Raw genomic sequence first — 20,909 nt, 5'->3', positions numbered from 1 at the left:
GAGGATCCTCAGGGACCAACACGAGAAGTCTGTGACAGAATAAGGAACCAAATCCAGTTCTTCTGGCATCCTGTTCCTTTTCTTGGAGCGTGAAATTATTCTTTTTACATCAAAGGAAATTCAGCAAACTCAAAGCTGAGCAGTTTATCTCCAGTAGTGGGATAAGTTTGTCTGTGGCTTGTGGGCAGTGAATTACATCTCCTTTTTGATGATGATTACATGGCTTTGGTGATCTCAGCATTTTACTTACCTAAAGATGTAAATGAATTTAGGATTTGTAATGATTGTGCTGCAATTCTACCAGTGCTGAAAAGTTTTAAGTAATACCTACACAAAATGTGTTTTTCCTTTATGGGAATGCATTTTGAGCTTGTCTCAGCAGTGACCTTTGCAGAAGGCTGAGCAAGTTCTGTAGGAAAACCAACTGAAAAAACCTACTGGGTCTGGTCTGGTGCTTGTCATGTTCTGTTCTTTAGCAGTGTTATCTTATGAGGGAGTCACTTTTTCATGTAGCATTGCCTGCTTGGACATTTGCAGTGCTTCCATCCCCCAGATCGATCTTGAGCTTTCTCTTGTTGTTGACAGCTACAAAGTTTAAATACCAGCATTTAAACATTCTCCTTATTGGTCTAATGGGTCCATGCAGTTTATAGACAGGAGTGGTGATAAAAGAGTTGGATGCTGCCTTTTTATGGCTACAATTAATCTTGCAGTTATTTCAATAGGAGAGAATAGCAGGGAAATTAAAGTTGAGTGTATGAAGCTCTTGTACATGTAATTATTTAACAGGCTATAAATATTGAGCTACTAAAAACATAAAAGTTTTTCAGAAATCTCAAGTAGCTTTTCATTGCTTGGTGCTTTTGTCTTTTCCATTCTCTTGCTACCTGCTTTCTGAAATTCAGATTATCTGATTTTTATATTTATCCCCTTGTTTGTTTATTGAGGGAAGGATGCAGGAATCACAGTTGTTTAACTGTTATGGCTGATGTGAAAAGGAAATAATTTCTGGGAAAAAGGCAAAACATAATTTGCAAACTGAAATGTTTTAACTGAATTAAGTATTGCAGTACAGGAGCACAGACAGCCCTTTTCACATCAGCCCTTTTTTAAATGGGTGAATGATGGTGTGAGGAAAATAAGCAAATATGAAATGACTTTATCTTAACGTTACTGACATTAAAATAGCTTCTGCATTTTAGTGTCATAATGAACTTTATATTGAAGCTGTGTTTCCTTGTTCTATCACCTTTTCTTTGATGGGTATTTTTCCTCTCTCTCTCCATTCCTGCAGTTGTAGGATCCTGTTTTCATTCCCTCCCACTGAAACCTTTTGCAGTTTTAATAAGGGTCTCATGACACTCCATCCTGCTTCCTTTAGGATTAGGATCACGATTTAGACTGGTTTAATATGCAGTCTCTGCATGCTTTGGTAGGTAATTCCTGTAATTTAAGCCTTGCACTGGGGATTTTTAATGCCTGCAATGCTTCCAGTGAGATTCTGCTCTGGGGTGAGGGTCACAGCCAGCGCTGCCTGCACGTGTGAGAGTGGTGTGGATCCTCCCTGTGCCTTTGTGGGAGAGCCAGAATCAGGGCTTGGCTTTAGCATTAGCTCCAGCCTCCTTTCTAGGGACACTGTGTTCATGAATTTGAAGTGACACATTTCAGCTGACCCTTTTTGTCTTGTATTTTAACCTACTACAACACATTACAAATCCCTTGCATTAAAATGCAGAGAACTGAGTGCTTTGTTAGAGCACACATTAGGCTCATGCCAGTTCTTGCACCCTTTTTCTGGCCTGCTCTCATCATCTTCCCCTGTCACTGGAGCTCTCTAAGTTGTATGAGACTGTGATTCTCTGTTCTGGCAGTGGTTGCAAACATAACCACACTTCTCTTTTTCCTGTACAGGGATGAACATGTGTGACATGTTGGACAGTCAGTTTCATTTCTAGCCATTGTGTGTGCAATGATACATGTGTGTTGAGAAATGCACACAGACACACAGAGAAAAGAACTATTGGTCATTCTAGTATTTCACCAGGTATCTCAGCCCCATGGGGAGTGGGACTGAGAAATAGCAATTAACATACTGAATTCCACTGGAATTTGCATTGCTGCTTCACAATTCCTGCCTCTAGACATGTTGCAAGTATCAACCTTGGAGTTAAGTTGTGAGAACCAGCAGGGATGTTTGTAATGAAGTCAAGGTGTGGGTGGTTAGGAAAAGTCTTTTCTTCCCAGCCACAGGTCTACACATCAGTGTTCTTGTGCAACAGCTCAAACACATTCAATTAAAACTGCCATCTAAGCTGCCTGTTCCATCCTCTAAAAAAGAAAACAGGTGGGGGTTTCTTTGTATGTATATAAAAGATGAAATGTTCACTCTGAGATAAGAAACACAATTATTTAATAGCACCAGAGCCTTTTCAGACTTACTTTCTTTCACACATAAAAGGATGAGGACATACTAGAATTTATTAAATCTATGCTTATCTACTGAATCCTTTTTTTTCCCTGAGTTCTTCATGTCCTCTTGGTTCCTTTGCCTTTTTAGCAGCATTTCACTTGTCAATACCTTTAAAACCTCAGAAGAGTTGTCACTTTAGCATGGAAAAAAACCAGCATCTCCCCTTGGTATGAGCCTGGGCCTTGGTGCAGCAGTGTCATCACTGTGGCCATGCAGGTGCTGCCAGGAAGGGTCTCCCTGCAGCTGCTGGAGCTGGGCTGGGACACTGCACTCAGATTTTCCTTTGTGGCATGAAGTTCTGGGAAGCCCTGAATGCTGTTTGTTTTATTCAGTCCTTTGACAGAACAGAGAGGAGATGCTGTCCTGGAAGGTATGAGATGAAATACCAATGCTGCACCATCCTCAGGCAAGCTTTTCATTTTAATTTTAAAAGTACAAACTTCAGGAAGCAGGAAAAAACGTTTTACAATGAATTCTGCCAGTGTCCTGGAGACCTGTATAATTTTTCTTTCTATGATTTTATCACTCATCTTGGCAGGTTTCATTATGTTTGCTCATCGAGGGACCTTTTGTGCCTTTATTTTCCCTCGTGACAAAAGGAGCACTTTTGCATCCATAATCTCTTTTACAAATAGGTCTCCTCTCAATGCTGCTCAACTCCTTTATCCTTTGTACAGTTTTGTCCCCCTAGCGTTCTGTGGGGCTTTTTCCTCCCTGTTTTGATTGGAGTTGGAATAATCTCAGTGAACAAGAGAAAGTGAGCCTGGGAGGAAGGAGAGAAGGAGCAGCTGCTGACACCTTGTTTTAATGATACTGAAAAGTTTTTCTGTTTATCAGTTACTTGTAAGTGTAACTTCCACTGTTATACAAGTTAGAAACAGCATCTTCAGCAAGTTGCTTCAGCTGAAAATGACTGGTAAGAAATCAAGATAAAAAGCTATTGGTAAGATTTTCTAATCTCTTAGATTTCCCAGAGTACACCAAGCTTTTGTATAGTGTATGTAAAATGAAAAAACCCACCCTGTAATAGTAGATTTAATTAAATGAATCTGTGAGGAAAAATTAAAGTGGGCTTTGGAAGAGGTAATTCAAATACTCTATTTTATCTCTAGTCAGATACAATGTTTTGGTTTTTACAAAGAAAAGCACATCCACGCTTCTTCTAGTCGGGCTTTTGATTATTTTAATCAATGGTTTCTTTCCAGCTTGCACAATATGTTTACTTCTGAGAAACAGCAATGCTGTGGAAGATCACAATAGAACTATCTATGTTTTTTTCTCATAATTAAAGTTCTATTCTGTTTCCATAATTACCTGATGTGAAACCTGGAAAAATCGTTCCTGATTCATTATATTCAAGCCAGACAGTGAACCAAACAGCTCTTAAGGGATTAAAGAAACATTGTCACCCTTAAAATCACATTTTGAAGTTCTTTTTTGCACATAACTACTCTACTACCAGCCCATTCTAAATTGTTCTTCTGTCCAATAACCAACAAGCACTTAAACCACCAACTTAAATCAAAATTTGTAATTTCAGCACCAAGAGGTGCTTCAGAAAAGGGGTCCTGTAATAGCAGTGCCAGTTTCCTTTGTAATTAAGTAATTGTGTTTGCAGTGTTATTAAGCAATTGAGTTTGCAGCAGGGCATTGCTGATGCCAGTGGGGTTCTGCCCAGGCTGTGCAGCTGCCTTCTGGCACAGAGCTCATGGCTGTGCTGGGGTTACAGGGGGCTGGCAGAGGGATTTGGTGTCAGAACAGACTGGAGAGAAGCAAGAAGAGCAAGGAAACTGAGGAATAGCAGGAGGAGTGGAACAGATTAAAGTAGGGTCAGAGGGTCCCTCATCTGACACCAGGTGTGCCTTGAGTGTTACCCTTCATATACAGAGATAATTGTATTAACTATAATTCATTAATGGTAGTTACTGCACATTGGGCAAAAGCAGCCTCTGAAGGTGGGTTTGAAGAAGAGCGTGCCCAGGAAATGTGGGAGGATGCCCTGTGCAGAGGGCAGGGTGAGCAGCAGTGCAGGTAGGAGGGTGAAGGGAAGGGCTGGGAGAGCAAGAGTCTGTGCCAGTGGTGGAGCACACCTGCTTCTGTGCTGTCCCCTGTGCTGAGCAGTGATAGGAAATGAAGATTTTGGTGTGTGGTTCTGAGGGGACTTGCAGGACATGCTGCCATAAAGTCCTGGAGCTGCAGGTCTGACTTTGTTCTGGCTCTGCTGCTGCCTTGTGGCAGGGCCATGGGTGACTGAAGTTAAAAGCATCACCATCTGCAAAAGAACTGGTGTCATTTTGTCAAGGCTGCTGCTGTGTCATCAGAACTGGGTGATTGGAGTGTATTCCTGATTATATTCCTCTCTGATAGACACCAGGTAGTAAAAGGCTACAAATTGTGATTAGATTTTACATTGAGTTAAAAGCTTTTAACTGTGACTCTGGTTGGTCTAATTTCTTGCCAGATTTTTTTAACTGAGTAAAAGTTAAGCACATGGAACATTTTAAGTTGACTGTCACTCTTCCACAATCCCTTACTGAATTTTTTCATCCACAACTCTTTAGTAAGATACTTTCTTAAGTCTGTTTTCCAATAAGTGTAGGTAAGGAGTAAAGCCTAGGTGTTCACAAGTACACCAGGAAATATCTATAGGATCCAGCTGAGACTTCTGAAAGAGATTGTCAGTGTTTAAATGCACCTTTGGGATGCTTCAGTGTAGGCAGCAGCTTCTGAGGTGAATGCTCTAAATTAATGGGTTCTGGGAAGCAATTCCTTTTGCAGACTCTGCTGCTGTAGGGTGGTTGGAAGGAGGCATCTGGCCATGCCTGTGCTTTGCTAATGTGTGCACATGCATCAGTAGCTCACTGAAGGCACTGAGGTGCACAGGCTCTGACAAAAACTGAGCTTAAGCAACTTCTTCAAAGCCATTCATGGCAATGTTTAAAAAAGAAGTGGGAGTTATGAATTTGTGTAGCCTTTAGGCACAGATCATCTCTCCCATATGTGCTCTCAGATTTTGCCTTTGCCGTTCTACTGCCTGCTGTAGCTGGATTTTATTGTCCTGAAATTTAAAGGTCACTGTTGTTACTTCCAGCTGCTGTTGGACTGGGAACATGGATTTTTGGGATGTGGAGAAGTCAGCCCATCATTGCAGAATGACCTTATCTGAGTACCAGTTGCTTAGTGTGTCGTGAGCTATTCCTTGTTATGTTTTGTGACCTGGCAATCTTGAGAAGGTTTAAAGAGAAGTTTTTAGGCAGAAGTGTGTGCCAGGATTATGGAGAAAATTGAGAATTTCCATTGTTCTTTTTTTTCCTTCCTTTCATTGTTACATGCGTGGGTGTAAACATTATACCTTGTTTTACTTGAAATGCAGAATTGTCCTTTGAAATGGTACTTGGAATGCAAACCAGAAGAATTAATAGATCTAAACTGCTGGTGGCCTCAGATTGGTGGTGGCCTGAATTCTGAGCACAGTTTGAGTACTAATGCACAAGATTTCTGTTTATTTAACAGTGGCCTTTGCATTGTGCTTGTACATAACAACTCCTATCCACCCCTCTGAGTTCTGCTTTACAGTTTCTTTCCACAAAGTACTGAGCAAGGAATTTCCATGTGTTTCTGTTTTCTTTATGAGATTAGAGCCCATGATATTCTCAGCATATGGTATGAAATATTTATTATTGTTTTTAAAGGCTGGTTTTAGGAGACAGTCTGTGATGTGACTGCATTTAGTAACATAAATGAAAGTCCTTTTCTTTTTGCATATATTTAAGAAGCTGTGAGGAGTTAGTCATGGTGAGTTCTAAATACCAGGGAGACGACCACTGTGAAAACATATCAAAAGGAAGTAGCTTGAAGCTATAGTGTGATGTTTAGAAAAGGCCAATTTAAACTAAATAAAAATGTAATCCCTGTTATACATAATAAATGAAGAAGAAATCTCTAAAATTGTGTAAAAGAATTAAAATAAAAACATGTCTGGGATTCAAGTTCCTGCAAAAAGTGTATTCAATGACTATGCAAAATCAGGGAGGAACTTCAGAACTGTGGGGTCACTTCTTTACTTTACATAGCCTAACAGCAATTTTGCATATTCTTCTCCTTCACTTGGATTTTTTTCATTCATCTCCTATGGTTTTGGTTTGAAAAAGCAGTGTATTTTTCCAGAGTGTAAAGCAGCTGCCACTGGAAGCTGTCGTGTAACTTATGTTCCAGAAGGAGTGAATGTGTCCCTATCTGCTCATCAAATATTTTGAGAACAAGGGCTGATGTTTCTGGCTTTCAAGACACATTTTCTCTCCTGCTGAGCCAAATGAAAAATTTCCGTAGCTCAACACATGTGCTCACTTACTCCTCTGTGCTGTAATCACTTAAGCACTTTCCCAAACTCCAGAGACCTTGAGAGATCAGAACTGGCTGATGGAGAGAGTGGAGAGGTTTGAGAGGGGAAGGAGGAACAGCAGCCTCGAGAGTGATGGTTCAGTGCATGGTTAATGCAGCCAAGGATGACACAAGGCAGTGCACACAGCAGTGCATGCAGAAATCTGTCTTTAAAAGCACAATTACTACACCTGGAGCTCCAGCACATTGTGTAGTGGTTGTCAGCTAAAACCAAATTAAGAACTGGACCTACTGCAGAGAGACTGGGCTGACCAAGTCATGTGGTTCTGTTGACTGAAAATCAGCAAGGGCACCACGTGTCCTCTTCTGTAACAGAACCTGTTTGCTTTTCTCTATAACCTGGGTCACTGAGACTGGGTACGTGCTGGAATCTGGATCCTGGGCTGACTTGTAGGCCCAAGTCTACAATATTTTGTATTGTATTTGGTATTTTGTGTGGCCCCACAATGTTACCTGTATAGAAAATGTAATCAAGCTATACATTTGGACATTGTTACCAGCACATTTCTCCAGGCAATAGTCAAACAGGAATCAGTTTCAAACAGGAGGAAAGGAGTATTTTATTTGGATGATTTCACATGCCTACTCTTGTTTTGGATTGTGGTTTTTGTTGGTTTTGATTTTTTAACTTAACAGAATGAAGCACTCTTTAGGTATCCAGACATTTTTCATATTAGTTGCTTTTTAGGGGTGAAGCAAGAGAATATTTCCTTATCATTCTGAAGGTTATATTGGTTCAGCTCAGCCTTTGTATTAATTCCAGCTGGGGATCATGAGAAATGTGTGTTGCTGCAGGACTGAACTGTAATTGTGACACGGATCAAAATCTCTGCCAGGCTGTTCTTTCCCTCTCCTAAAGCAGATTAGCAGCCTGGCATCTGTTTGCTTTGGGGAAGATGGCAGAGATGCCCAGAGAGCAGAGGAGCTGCCTCACAGCTGCCCTTTGTGCCTGTGCCTGCCATCGTGCCATGTCCCTGCTGCTGGCAGGCAGGGCTGGTGGCTTTGGTGGCACCTGGCTGCTCCTGCCTTTGGGCTGCAGCAGGGCTGGGCTGGAGCTTTGGCTCTTGGGAAAAGCCCTTCAGTCTGCCAGAGCCTTTCCCCTTGAGCTCCGTGTGCCTTCACTCCTGCTTGCCAGGTGGGAAAGACCTACATAAAGACAGCTCTGCCTCATTGTCAGAGGAGGTTCTGGAAAGGTTGGGCTCTCTGAGTGCAGTTATTTAAAGTTCTGATATCAGAGTCCCTCAAGTCTTAGGTGGCTGTGTAGGAAATTACAGCTGACCTGCATAGGAAATGAGGTGTGCTTTCAACCTGAATGTCATAAAACTTACTTTACCTAGACCAAGTGCAATCTTACATACTATACAGGTAACAGAACTTGGTCTCAGAGATTATTCTGCTTCTTTTAGTTATGGTAGGCAGGAAAGAAAGTCTTTCTGCTGAAAGCATTAAAAAAATCATGCAGCAGCCCTTAAGAACTACGTTACACTGTACTTCTGTGAGCTTTTCTCCTGCTTGCTCTGTGGGTGGGATTCCTGCAAAGTTCAGTCATTGAGTTAGCAAATACTTCAGGTGAATTTGATTTCTCTTCCATCCCTGACTCCTGTTCCTTTATGTCCTGGGCTTGATTGACTCTTTGGTACATAAGAGAGTAAGAATTCCAATTAAAAGTTTCCCCAGTTTCTTTATGCATGGATTGTCATCCAGTACAGGCTGGGCTTTTAATGCAGCCTTTTCTTCTGTCAGAGCATTTTGCCCTGCCATCTATTTTCACTGAAGATATAACATTTCCCCTCAGGATATCATATATTTTTGTTATTTTATTCAATTTGGCCGCCACATTTGGTTATGAGGATAGAGAAGCAGATTACTGGGGGGAGGCATTAAGTGTATATGGAAACTTTGTTTCTGTGGGAAATTAGTGTAAGAATCCATAATATTGAGAGTTGAAATTATTACAGTCTAGGTACAAGGGGGAGTTAGGTAATAAGTTCATTGAAGAAGGAAAGCCAGAAGCAAGCAGGAGAATTTTTTGGCCAGGTATAGGAAGGATTGTAAGGAATGCTTCAGCTGTAAGAAAAACAAATCCATATAGTGTGATACTGATCAATGAGAGTGCAAGTATAGGCTGCAGTGGCAGAAACTGAGTAAATACTGAAAGTATTTCTAATTTCTGTTCAGAAGGAAGAGGAAGAAGTTGCATTTGCACATTTAATGACATTCTTGCTACTCAACAGCAGCTATTAAAGCAGAAGCACTGACAAACTCTCATTGTGGGACACAGCCAGTCAGTTTTCAGTTTTCTGATCTGTATTTTTTTTTTTTTTTTTTTTTTTTTTTTTTAGCGCTTGCATTACTGTTTTTAGTAGATATTGGAACACTGGTGGAAGTTTCAGTAAATTAGTAAAAGCTGTATTTTTAGGGTGGTTTAAAAGGTTAAACAGAGCACAGTACAGAACCTGCTGTAGAAGGTCTGCAGCCCAAACCTGGAGTTCCTGACTGCTACAACAATAATAATTCAGCTCCAAAGCTGTGTGTGCTTAACTGGCTGTTGTTAGTTTTGGACAAAACCACAGAGAGCCTGATAATGGAACATAATGCATCAAGATTAAAAAAAAAAGAAAAAAATCCGTGTCAACATGTTAGGGAAAACAAGAGTTGTGTCACTTCTCAGTAGTTCTTGATTGAATCATGACCTTGTTAATAAGATACTGTGAATTTTAATAAGCTACTGTGTGTATTTTGTGATATGTGATTTGACTTAAACATAAAGGTTAGAAAAATGTAGTTACAGCATAATTAGAGGTTGTACTAAGCAAGTTGAAGAGCAGGTGGTTGAGAGGTGGTAAAAGACATGGGCAGCTGCTGTAAAGTGGAAAGGTTATTAGACAGGGGGCTGTGAACAACCTTGCAAGGCTCACATGATTAGAGTTGAAAAATAAACCTTATTAGAAGGGTATTTGGTATTTGATTTATTGAAGAGAGGGTTGAGGGTTGCCTTTTATCAATTTACACCTGTCTCTTTGGTTTCATCACACAGTTGTTTCTTTAGCTTAGCAAGAATCAGCCTGATCCAGGAAACCAGATAAGAGAAACATAGATAAGATACAGCTCTTAACAGTAGTGGCAAATAAAGTGGACTCACTTATACAGAAATCCTTTCTGGCTTTAAACCAAAATTGGTACCTGTCTTAAAGATATGCTGTTGTTTAAATGAGGTGTCAATGTAAAGTCAGCCTTTGCTGTGCAAGCATTTCATGGTCCTGAGGCTTTCAAACATGGGAGGTGCTCTCAGCTGCTGCACACAGACAGCAGGGATGCTCACAGACTGTAGGTGAGGGCACTCGGCCCAGCTGCTGCAAGGCACAGCAAGCTCTGACACTGGAAGAAACTCCACCTTGGAATCATGGAATACTCCATCCAAATCACTGGGAAGGAATTCTCAGGGCAAAAACTGTATTGTTCAGTTAAGGGAGCTCCACGGGTGGGGGAGAACCACTCTCCTTTCTTCTCCCCAAGCACGGGTCATTATTTGAATCACAGATTGGTCAGGGTTGGAGATCATCCAGTCCAGTGCCCCTGCTGAGGCAGGGTCACCTGGAGCAGGTGACACAGGAACGTGTCCAGGTGGGTTGGGAATGTTTCCAGAGAGGGAAACTCCACAGCCTCCCTGGGCAGCTGTTCCAGTGCTCTGCTACCCCCAGTATAAAGAAGTTCTGCAAAATGTCTCAGGAGAAAGTCACAGGTACCAAGAAACTTTTTTTTTTTTCTGTTCTGTTATCCTTGGAGATGTGTTTTTCTCAACACATGGAAACCAGAAGAAATCTCTGAGAGGTGCCAGGTCACATGGATGGCAAACATAACTGGGGAGATTTTGCACACTGTAGTAGCTCATCACCTGCTTGGTGATTGATGGCAGAGTTTCCATGGAGTTAATGAGCAGAATGTTAACGAGTAGAAGTTACCAATATCCATCTATGCAGACTATATTATATGTACTACCTATATCTAATGTATCTCCTTCTTTTCATCTGTGATGTGCACAGAATATGCCCAGAGATAACGAGACAGTGTGCTGTAGGTGCAGGAAGCTGTTTTGGCATGTTTTGCTGCTGAGCCCTTTGAAGTCGTTTGCAGCCTTTCAGGACTGGGAAGCGACAGTCGCCGTTCCAGCAGCCTCTGTTGTCTGAGCAAGCTCTGGCTCCTTCCCTTCTGATCAAAAGCACTTGGTGAAAGGTGCAGCTTGGATCCTTTAAAGCATCTCATTATGGGTTATATTTAGAAGTGTGAAGAATATATTATTAATTACAAGGATGCTCCAAAGTAAAGAAGCTGTTTTATCCATGCCCTTGATGAACAGAAAAGTTCCTGTGCTGAAGGAAGGTTATGCAATTAACAGTAGATTCATTAGGAGTTCATCAGATAGCAAACTATGCTTATCTTCAGGATGGTACTGGAATATCTGACAATTTCCTAGTTACTGCCTAAGTGATAAGGAAGAGCAAGAGACAGAAACTGCCAGTTCCTGATATATAAATTTTTATAAATTTCCTGATTATATAAATTTTACTGCCAGTAAAATTTATATAATACAGTTTACATATCTGTTATATGCTAGTTTTTTATATGTATAATATTTTACATCTCAATTTACAGACCAAGTTCTGTCTTGCTGCCTTGCTGGAAAGAACTGGAGGTGTAAATTGGCCCCACATATTTCTTGGTTGCTAAGTGAGAACAATGTATGGACACTGTGAGGATCATTACAGGGTTTTTGCTCTCTTTTGTTCCCACAAAACTCCTCTTACCAGGGTGGGTGTCCACTGGGTTCATCCAGGATCATTCTGGATGTTTGCTTTGACCTGCTCAGCACTCCCAAATCCAGTCTGTGCACTGGGCCTGTGAAACAGAGTCACCTTTGCAGGGACATTTCTCCAATTTAAGGGATTTTTGTCATTATTTGCAGCACTTACAAAATACAATAAGTTTTCTGTCTTCAAATTGAGACTGGCATCTGGTAATTGATTTTTGCTAATTGAGTGGTATAGCCAGGTGAATTTTTTTTTAACTGTGCTTTAAAGCCTAATTTTGAGTTGAGCATTAATTTGCTCTCAAAGAAAGGAGAAGTCAAGTGTCCAAATATGCCAGAATATGTATGAAATAAGCTGCCATCTGGAATTTGTTTCTGGATTTGCTGTAATAGAAATTGAGCACTCTGGGATGCATATTTTGGGGCTTTCTAGAAATTAATATATAGAAAAAAATAGATAAATCTGTCCTGGTGCTGTGCTTAGCTGCTTGTATAAGAATTTGACAAGTGACCAAGGTGATAATGTCTGGTAGGCTTGGACTAAGATACTGCCTAAGTGGAGGGAATGGAGTGAGATACTGCCAGTGGAGAGAATGAATTATTTTTAGAAACTAATTTTTTAAACAGTTCAGGGTCACAGTGCCAACAATTTGAAGAGAACCTAGAAAACTCTGTCACTTTTATCTATAAACCAAAGGCAGTCAATAACATTTGATTCAATAAAAAGTAAATTTATCCCTTATCTAAAAGTATGTGTGCAGAAATTGTTCCAAGATGCTTTCAAAGTGCTGAGTTACAAACCCATACAGGGAGGGATGATTGATTTATTGTGTGCTGCAATCTGGAGTATTTTATCACTGAATCTTTAGTGAAGAAAGTTGATGTTGTTAAAGCTGCAATGTATTTAGACCCAAAGGCTAGGAATAAAGCAGGAAGCATTATTGGATCAGGGCAGATCAGGAGATTGTGGTTATTACCTGTGTTTCTGTGGAGATCAGCTCTTTCCATGGTCTCTGCCAACCCAGACCAGGAGGGATGGGCTTTGGGCTTTGTGTCAGGGTGGGCTCTGGTGTGTGCCCCTGGGATGCCCAGGTTGTGGGAATTGGGTAGTGGGAATTAGGCTGACACCTGAACAGGTGACAAAAGACTTGTAATGAGTCCCAGCTGGGGGAAGGCTGAGGCTGTTCCCCACCTCTGGCACATCACTCCCAAGGGCTCTGTTCAGCAGCTCAGCACATCCATTTGTCACCTCAGCTCAGCACATCCATTTGTCACCTCAGTGGCTGCGTGAGAAAAGTTTCAGTGCTCACAAATCTGTTTGCCCACAAGGCTCTGGAATCCCTGCTCTCTGGCAGGGAACGAGTTTTCCTTTCAGGAGCTGCATTTCTGGGGTTAATGAGCTGCCTTCCATTCATCCCAGCTTGTGCCCTGTCCCCTCCCGCTCTCAGTCCTGCCCTGGCCCTGCCCTCCCTTCCCAGGGTTGGAGCTCTGCTCATCCCCAGCTCCCTGGCTGCCCCCTGGGCTGGCTCAGCTCTTACCCCTGGTCTTGTATTCCCCTAAGGCCTGCCTCAGTCAGAACTGCCTAAAAAGCATCACACATCACTCATCAAGGGGAGCACAGTGGATCATGATAGAGTTTTAAAGGGTGTTTGTAGCCAGATTTAGTTTTTCGCAGTAGGCATCCCTGGAAAAAAGCAGAGGTAGAGGAGCTGTATTGAGAAACAGAGCTCAGCTCTCAACCATGTCAAAGATTGGAGTTTCATTTGATTTCTGGGCTATGGGAAGGGCAAAATACTTTTATTTTTTCTTTTTTTCCTTTTTTCTTTTCTCCTCTGACCTCCCCCAATACTACAGAAGGGAAGGCTGAACTGCATTGCAACTGGCAGTGTGTACATAGATTGACAGGGTAATTATTGATGTAGACAGTGGTGGGATGGGAGGTTTGACAGGACAATGTTGTTCATCACTCTCTTTCAAACCAGCTCTAGAAACAATAGAGTTTAAAGACGATGTTATGTTGAGGGTAAAAAAAGGCAGAGTATTTTTTTTCTGACCTTCTTAAAGTCATGTCATTGTTGAATTTTTTTTTAAGCTTTACTTTTGATTGAGCATGAAAAATGCCTCTCACAAAAGGGAATATTTAATAGCTTTTCTATTAGAAAACTATCTCTAAAGAAAATGTTGAGTCCTGGGTTTTGCTGGCAGGCCTGGATGTTTGCTAACTACCAAAGTCAACTGTCAGTTTATTATGGAACTGTTTGAGATCAGCAGTGCACATTGCTGCTTTACTCCTGCCAGGAGCAGGTTCTTCTTCAGCTGTTCTGGTTTTTTACTGTGATGTCTGGAATTTTCCCTGAGGTTTTTATTGGTATCTTCTTGCCTCTGTGCCAAGCTAAGGGCATGACCAACTGATCCTTGAGATGAGAGAAAACCACCAGTGAAGAGAAAATACAATTTTAAGTAGTACAAAGTTACCTGAAGAAATCTGATGTAGAAACTCAGGTTTTCAGTAGCCAGAATAATGTCTTAGACACACAACTCCTCTAGAAGACAAGTTCTGCTCTGGTTTAGAGGAGCAGCAGAGAGAAAGGCAAGAGGGTCTGGTGGTTTCACAAGGAGGGACCATGTTATGATTTTAAACAGCTCTCCATTTCAAGTCCAGGGTAAATTATGGATTTTCCTCTTCCATCAAGAAGACATGCAAAGGGCCAAAGTTGGTAGAAATAGAGGGGAAAGTTGGCAGATGGCCTCTGATTTGAGTTTATCAAAATCCCCTTTTTGTTCCTCTAAACAATGAGGGCTGTGCTTCACTGTCATTAAGCAGGGCTGTCACTACAGGGCTGTATTCATTTCTTCTCTGGATTAATCTGAGTGAATGTTTCTCGTGACCATATGGCTGTGGTGTCAGGAAAGATGAGAAACTGGCACTCAAAGGTGGCACGTGGCTCCTGGGCTCTCCCATGGCTGCACACTGTGCAATAATTGCAATCATGCTTTGCTCAGCTGGAGCTGGACTGCACCAGCCTCGTCCTGCTGCTCACATTTCTGCCTTGCCCCGTGGAGTGCAGCTCAGCCCTGCAGCAGGTCACACACAGCTGTGGGCCATGGCTCTTGTGTGTGTTGTGTTGTCCAGAACCTGTGGAAAGTGGTAGCAGGGAATGGAGTTGGAGTGCCAGGGTTATCCTGTGTCTCATTCAGGTTTATTAAAGGGTTTGTGCATCCCTGAGCAAAGCAGTGCTCGAGGCATTGACATCAGAGCCAGCAGGGCCCTGCTGATCCTGCAGAGAGGGCTGGGTGGAGAGCAGGGCCAAGGACTGGCCTTGAGGGATTGGGACAGTATCTGTGCAACTGTTCCACTTCCCCTGCAAAGACAGCTTTTGTCTCAAGGTGCTTGGGCATAAAAGCTGCTTTAGGGAATGAACTTCTGCAATGAACTCTGCTGTGTGCAGTGGCAGGTAAGGAAATGCAGCTTGTTCAGGAGCAGAAAGCCCTCACTATATCATGTGCATCTCTCTCATGCCTAATAACCTGTCATGGTCTCTTAGAAACTGGATTCTCTGGGCACAACCAGACTTGACAGTGGGGGAATGTCACAGTGTATTCTACAGACACCAGTTAAAAACCACTGTTGTTTTACAAGCACTAGATAGTTAAAAAATGGAATTTAATGAGGATCAGCAGCCTATATCCTCACTGCTGTTAAACATCTGGACTTTGTAAATTCTGAAACTTCAGAAGTATGACTATGAGGAACAGTTTAAAGGCAATTAAAAAGCTTTCTGATTCCTACTGAAAGTATCACAATTTTCCTGCAGGTTGAGACCAAGGAGGATCATGTAATCACCCAGTTTGACCTCCTGTTTGCCATGGGCCATTGACTTAGACTTGGATTTACCCAGAACAAGCCAAATGACTTGAATTTAAGGACTTCATTTCTCAGCAGCAGGGCCTGTTGGGCATATCAAGTAGAGAGCAGAAGTGCTATCAGAACAGTATGTGGAGAAGCTCTGAGATGAATTAGGTGAGATGTGCTCAGATGACTGCAGCAAAAGAGCATTTGCTGTGTTTACAGGAATACAAAATCAGCTGAAGTCCTGCCAGTCAGACTGAGGGAAGGAAATGCTTTTTGTAGCCAAGTTTGATGTTAGATTTGATTTTTGAAGTGGATGAGTAAGACATGGCAATCAGGAATCGAAGAGAAGGTGGTGCACTGGGAGCCCAAGAGCAGCAGTCCTTTCTGTGCACCTGCCTGTCCTGGGCTGGGACAGAATTCAGGATTCCAGGGGTGTCAGGATAGCTCTGAACCTGGGCTCTTCCTGAGCCCTGCAGGTGGCTCACACTGTGAGACATGGAGTTTAGCTAAAACCTGGTGCCATTTGTCTGCACCCTGCTACAGAGATCTCTTATGTCCTTGTACTGTGCTCAAATACAGTTTATATCACCTGTTACAACTATTGGCATGATACCAGAGAATCATTTTCTTACTTGAGGTTGTTTGTAGTGTCTGTGCTTTTGGAACACACTTCTCCTATAAAAGTTACCTCACTGCTATTGTGACAGTGAATCTCTATTTCAGTAATTAGAATTAGTCCTGGGATTTTGAATTCCTGATTATTTCACTCTGATGTCAGAGGTGGTAATCACCAATGTGCTAATCTGCACAAAGTGAGGTACCTGCTACCTATCTCTTTTAGACAGGCTGAACCCTTTGTGTGCTAAGCTTATTTCCTCGCTCCAGTTTCAAGGTAGAGGAGTTGGAGACTCATCACAGACTTCTAATACAAGGAGGAGCCCTTCTTATAAGCACACAAGAATGGAATTAATAAGGGCTATACTGTGCAGTGCAATAGAGGGAAATCTGTGCAAATCCTCTGCTGTTCCCCTGGGAACTTCTGAACATAAGTCATCATCAAACAAATCACACCACTATTTATCAGATGTATCAATTGTTAATAGTGTTCCTGACATTTTACAGCATAGTTCTTAGTCACCTTTCCTAATCTGTCTTTTGAGCTGCTTAATTTATGTTGAAAGTTGAAAGGCAGTACCCGTAAGTTAATTATCTTTTTATGCAGGACAAACAGATTTTTCACTGTTCCTGTGCCTTTGCATGCTGCCACAAAGGCTATGGCACATCAGCCTGTCCTTACCCACTCACAAATGTAGTCAGGCAGCACCAGGAAGCTCCCAGGCCTGGGAACTGGTGCTGTCAGCCTGCCCCAGTTTGACCAGAACTGAGTTTCCTGTGGGAGCAGATGGATGGGGCTGCTTCTGTCAACAGAGGCGTCATTGCTGGGGGGTTGGTCTCATTCCAACTCTCACTGCTGTAATCTTAATTCACTTAAGCCACTAATCATGACATTTGTTTTGGCCTGGGCTGCTTTCAGCTGAAATTGCAGAGTTGCCTGTATTTTCTCAGAGATCTCAAGTGCATGTGTAATACAGATACAGTGAGCAGCCCAAGTACTGCTGCTGGATTGGCTTTTGCAGAAGTCACAAGTTGATGTGAGCCTTGCTGTCCCAGCAGGCTGATGCTTGTACTTTGCTGCTTTGCATGACAGAAGGTTCAGTGCAGCTCCTGACCTTGGTGGGAGCAATTCTTTGGTCAGCATTCCCCAGTGTGTTCTGTCTCTGTGTATTGCTGATGCCCAGATCCAAACTCAGGCACCCAGCAAAGGCTGAGGGCTGGGGGATCCCTGTGTGCTCACAGGGCTCTGTGCACCAGGGCCAGGGAAACTCCCAGGACGTGGGAATCACCCACCATGGATGTTGCTGTCCCCACACAAACACTGCTGATCACAGCGTGTCACAAGGAGGGCATCAGGGAGAGCAGGTATATCAAATGTGATATAACACACCTTAGAAAATCACACCCAGAATCTGATGAGTCTTGAAGGGTTGAGACACATCAAAGTAAAGTAAAGTAAACAACAGTGACCTGTCCTGAGCTGCAGAGTGAGCTGTGGTCAGTGGGGCAGAGGATCCTCACAGCCACCCACAGCTGGGAGAAGGGCCAAGAGCAGGAAAGTACCAGTCAGATACAGCTTCAGCTGTGACAATATTTTAAGTCAGAAGATGGATTTTAACTGTGTTTCTTATGCACCGTAAATACTTCAATAGGAAACTTTGGGTTTTAAGTCAGTAGTTAAGTGTAGATAGGGATATAAATTCATACACACACACACACACACATATATATAAAGAACAATATATGCAAACTTGTGACTGAGATTTTTTCTGAGTCACAAATCTTCAGTGATTAAGAACTCTGAGTTCTGAATTTCCCTAAGCAATCTCTGCCTGTCAGCTCCCCTCCTCTCTGCAGAACAGTTGCTCATTTACCAGTTTGGCTTGTTTTCTCTGGAAACAAACCGGATTCTAGTCCTGTACTTGGGCAGGTACAAACACTTATTTTGTTCTTGGTACATCTCTGAGGCAGTTCTGCCACTTGTGACAAAAGAAGATTTAAGGACAGTGTTTGAGGAGGGGAGGTCCCTGTTAAAAAACATTCCTTTAAAAAAAAAAAGCTGACAACTAAACCATTGCTGGGGGAAAGAGGGAGGTAAGAATTTTTAATTCCGTAATAAAAGTAGTGGAAATATTTGTGGGAATGGTTCATTGGCATGACAGAAAATAGTTAAACTATTTTAGTATTGAGTTTTCTCTGTTGTAGAAAAAAATGTCTTGGGTAGAAGCTTCTGAAGAACCTGGGAAAACCACAAGGGGCAGTCTGGAGAGGTTGGGGAGTTATTTCAGCAGAGATAGAGATGCTGTTCAGACCTGTAAGATGATGTATTTCCACAAAGGGCATTCTTTTCAGTCTGCTGATGAAAAGTCTTGTGGGTTTCCCACCAGCAGAAGCTGCTTAATTGCATTTTGTGTATGCTCTTAGAGTACCTGTTTGGTGAGAACCTGACAAATGGTCTTCTGAAAGTAAATCAATTTTGTTTTCTTGGGCTTTCTTGAATATACATGATGTCCGGAGCCTGAAAAGCACAGCAGTGGCACAAGAGGAAGCAAACAGTGGGGCGCCAGTTAGGCTCTGTGGGGCTCTGAAAGACTTTGTAGCCTCCTGTAAAGAGAAAGAAGAATGTGCCATTGGCGGTAGTGAGTAAATGGAACCTTCTTGTCTTCTTTGCTCTTGTCTCCTTATAAATAAACCATTGTTGTCCATCCTTGGCATTTGCAGTTCATTGTGATAAATTGGTCTTGATGTGTCTGACATTTCAACCAAGTTGTTTAATGGTGCTTTTCTGAAAAGGCAGATCTTGCTATAAGTTGTGTTGGTCCAGAATGCATCCAGGGTAAGAGCACTCACCATCACACACATCCTAACCCTTTCCTTTCTGCCTGCACAAAGAGGGAAGGAGGGAGTAAAACATTTTGGTCACGTCAGCCCAAGGGGCCTGGGTTTGTGTAAGCCGTGCACAGAAACAGAAATGTTCAGTCTGGGCTGCAGTTGCTGAAAGCCTCTTTAATAGTGTGGACAACAACAGGGACCCCACTTGCATCTGCAGCCTCTGGGGGGAGAGGGGGGAAAACACCCAACTTGCTGGAAATGCAGGTGTGTTTCCACCAAAGGTTTGCTTTGACTGTTGTGCAAGATCCCCTCTCAGTGCTTACAAGTCATTGGCTTCCATGAAACAATTGCTTGGGTGCAGAAACCACTGGAACACAGAGATTTGATGAACTGTGACCAACAGCAGCTTCTATTGCTGCATCCCTGAAAGTTCAAGCTTTGATTTACATATTTTAAATGTCTGTAATTATTCTGTCAGGGAGATGACTAACACAGAGGTTGCTTTCCATAAACAGGAGCCTTCTGCTCATACCTTTCCAAACTTTTCAGCTTCCCAAAACTATTAAGCATCTGCCCACAGCAGCCAAGCAAAAGTAATTCCCATAATTTAAACTGTGACCAGTAAATAACCAAATAACCTTTTTGCTGGTTAATGATCCCACTGTGTGCTGATACCATTTTATGATTATATTTTACCTTCTTCAAAATCAGGTGTGTGGAACATGTTCTTATCTGTCTGGACCCACTTGGTTCTCAGTGGAGATTTACAGTGAGGATGGAAAACCTGGTCCTACTTGGCATCAAAACAAATTCTCCTTCCCATCACCATTGCCAGAGCAAGAAGAATTAGAACAATTTTTGGGGGATGTGGACCAATAACCCAATTAACAAATGTCTCTGTGACATTTTGTTATCCCAGTTTTCCCAGAATGCCAGTGCAATCCAAACCTCAGTGTAGTTGGGCAGGACAAAACCTGCAGCTTAGAGGGGACACAGGACCTGGCCTGAGTTGGCAAATACACTGATCATGGTGAGGTCTTGTTGGAGAGCCTTTCCAATGTTTTTTATTACTAATTTGCTGGAAAAATAATCCCAAAGCCTAAGTAAGGATCCTTTTTTCCTCCCCCCTGTAACCATGCAACATTGATAAATGTTATTTAGGTATGCAGCAAGCAAATTTCAACAGAAATGCTGTCATGCCTCAGGGTTATAAAACTCCATTACATCTGTTATTAACTGTCTGTCTGTGGCAGGACCTAATTTTTCTTGATGTATTGGTTGCCCACAGCTTCTCAAAACTGCTGCTTCTAACACTTGAAGGCGCTAAGGCAGAAATGCAGGGATTAAATGGCTCTGCTCTCCAAGTGGCTGATTGATGCTTTGGGGCTGTAGGATGCCCTTTCACTGCCTCCTTGTGTAGATGCAAAGGGAGGTATAATTTTCATCCTCTCAGCACTTGGGAAGCTGATTGACTTTGTGTAAATACCTTTACCAGGGCAGGGTAATGTGAAGGTTTGAATTTAGAATCTAGGTTCCCTCCTGCTCAGTAGACCTGCAGCCATACACAGCATTATTATCATTAATACCAATGGAAGAAATATTTGAATATACGTAATTTTTTGATGAAAGAAATCAATCTGTTTAATAAGCAAATCCTGCCAAACTGGATGATGATTCCAGAATGCTAAACAATTGTTTAAATTGTGGAACATTTTGCATTTCAGCAGCCTTGTCACAATAAATGTAGATCTGTTGCTCTTTACAGTAGTATGAAGGAAAAAAATACAGGAATTTTAGCAATGCAAACTAGTTATGAGAGAATGAGCTTCACAGCTTACTTGGTTCCAGATAAATCTGGCAGATTCTTTTTCATAGTTGTCTTCTTGCCTGTACTGGGGTTTTTGCTTCTGCAGGTCCTCCTGTGTCTCCAT

The 20,909-nt window shown here is 42.1% G+C and overlaps 1 protein-coding gene across 2 annotated transcripts in view; it reads left to right on the top strand.

Moving 5' to 3' along the window:
- The window catches only part of LRP8 (LDL receptor related protein 8), a 170,511-nt gene that overhangs the window by 110,707 nt on the left and 38,895 nt on the right, over positions 1-20,909 (top strand). The gene's annotated exons all lie outside the window — the stretch shown is intronic.

Source organism: Melospiza georgiana, chromosome 9 (genome assembly GCF_028018845.1).
Source record: "Melospiza georgiana isolate bMelGeo1 chromosome 9, bMelGeo1.pri, whole genome shotgun sequence".
NCBI classification, from domain to species: domain Eukaryota; kingdom Metazoa; phylum Chordata; class Aves; order Passeriformes; family Passerellidae; genus Melospiza; species Melospiza georgiana.
The sequence above is the reverse complement of the archived record's forward strand: the minus strand, read 5'-3'. Positions and strand labels throughout refer to the sequence as shown.